The following is a 2500-nucleotide window of genomic DNA, read 5'->3' as shown; positions in this document are numbered from 1 at the left end:
GGACCCACTTTGGCCGCCCGGCGCCGCGCGCAGGGTGCCCCGGCGCGCAGCTGCGCCGCCTGCCGCGTCCGTCGGCCGGCGCGCCTGCCACTGGGCGCCCCCACCAGCCGGCTGTAGCGCGTGCGCCCACGCACCGCGCGGCCAGCACGCCGGGCGGCCCCCCCTCACCGGCCGGGGACGGTCCCACCCAGCCACCGCCGCGTATCGCTTCACACACAGATTTGCCCTTACTGATTTACCTCCAGCAACAACAACCGCACCACAATGGGTTTACCAGTTGTTCATTTGCGTTGCGTCACGTCACCAGCAAACGTAGACGTCCATCCCAGTTTGCAAATGCAACGATTATTGCATACCTGTCTGTTAGGTGTCACGACACACTACGTCTGCCCACATACACGCAACAAAATGTGCACGACTAGAGAACACGTGGGAGGTGGCCCCCTACGTATGCGATGTCCATTACGAGACCGACTGTCAACCAGCATCTGTACCATGTCGCAGATGTGGAACGCGGTGCACCATGCTATCACACTGTGTGAGAAGAGACGACTACGTTTGAATACACGCGCCACTACATCAACAGACGGCTCATGCTGATCGCCATCCAGGGCGTCCGTTACTCCCACACGTCTCTATGGCGTACCACACTGCAATGTAGCTGTTATGGGGAGACGGCACGTGGCTGAGTGCACAACATTTGGACCGTATGGTTCGCTGTTGTTGGGCGCAGTCGTACGGTCACACATGTGCCACAGCGTATCATTCAGTACATACGGACCTATGTGCAGTACAATGTGAGGATTAAGCTTACGATATCAGCGGACAGTGGACACAGGCCGTACCACGACGTAGACTGAGCGCTTCGACATGCGAATGCCAGTGAACAGCTGCGAAGGGCATTGAACACGCAAGCACCTGAACGACCAGCGTGCGAAGGCAGGGTGGAGGGGGGGGGGCGATGTACATCCTGCAGTTGTCCACATTACAGTGTACAGCGGGAGCATGTAAAAAGTAAGCAACACTTGCGAAGTGTTCAACATGAAACGACACACAAGAGGGTGGGCGGTGCGAGTAGCGAACTATATTCAGAGGGTTGTGGTTAGACAACACTAGATTAATGTAACGTGTCATATGCCAATTACAGAGCAGGTTAAGGCACAACGTGGGTTAGGTTAAGGCACAACGTGGGTTAGGTTAAGGCACAACGTGGGTTAGGTTAAGGCACAACGTGGGTTAGGTTAAGGCACAACGTGGGTTAGGTTAAGGCACAACGTGGGTTAGGTTAAGGCACAACGTGGGTTAGGTTAAGGCACAACGTGGGTTAGGTTAAGGCACAACGTGGGTTAGGTTAAGGCACAACGTGGGTTAGGTTAAGGCACAACGTGGGTTAGGTTAAGGCACAACGTGGGTTAGGTTAAGGCACAACGTGGGTTAGGTTAAGGCACAACGTGGGTTACGTTAAGGCACAACGTGGGTTACGTTAAGGCACAACGTGGGTTACGTTAAGGCACAACGTGGGTTACGTTAAGGCACAACGTGGGTTACGTTAAGGCACAACGTGGGTTACGTTAAGGCACAACGTGGGTTACGTTAAGGCACAACGTGGGTTACGTTAAGGCACAACGTGGGTTAGGTTAAGGCACAACGTGGGTTAGGTTAAGGCACAACGTGGGTTAGGTTAAGGCACAACGTGGGTTAGGTTAAGGCACAACGTGGGTTACGTTAAGGCACAACGTGGGTTACGTTAAGGCACAACGTGGGTTACGTTAAGGCACAACGTGGGTTACGTTAAGGCACAACGTGGGTTACGTTAAGGCACAACGTGGGTTACGTTAAGGCACAACGTGGGTTACGTTAAGGCACAACGTGTGTTAGGTTAAGGCACAACGTGGGTTAGGTTAAGGCACAACGTGGGTTAGGTTAAGGCACAACGTGGGTTACGTTAAGGCACAACGTGGGTTACGTTAAGGCACAACGTGGGTTACGTTAAGGCACAACGTGGGTTACGTTAAGGCACAACGTGGGTTACGTTAAGGCACAACGTGGGTTACGTTAAGGCACAACGTGGGTTACGTTAAGGCACAACGTGGGTTACGTTAAGGCACAACGTGTGTTAGGTTAAGGCACAACGTGGGTTAGGTTAAGGCACAACGTGGGTTAGGTTAAGGCACAACGTGGGTTAGGTTAAGACACAAATTGCGTTACAAATTGCGTTACATTGCGGTACAAATTGCGTTACATTGCGGTACAAATTGCGTTACATTGCGGTACAAATTGCGTTACAAATTTGGTTAGGTTAAGGTGCAAAATGGGTTGGATTACAGTACACAACATGGTAAGAGATAGTGTGTTTGGGGGGGGGGGGGGCAGGTTCGTTGGTAGTGATCATTGTAAGTGAATGTCTGAGGCAGCGTCAGTATGTCACAGCAGTTCTGTCTCGTCAGGATGCGCTTTTCGCTCGTGACTGGAGGCGCGCCGCGTCTGTGGTTGCGGCAAG

Source organism: Schistocerca cancellata, unplaced genomic scaffold, assembly GCF_023864275.1.
Source record: "Schistocerca cancellata isolate TAMUIC-IGC-003103 unplaced genomic scaffold, iqSchCanc2.1 HiC_scaffold_234, whole genome shotgun sequence".
Lineage (NCBI taxonomy): Eukaryota > Metazoa > Arthropoda > Insecta > Orthoptera > Acrididae > Schistocerca > Schistocerca cancellata.
This window is presented reverse-complemented; position numbering follows the sequence as displayed.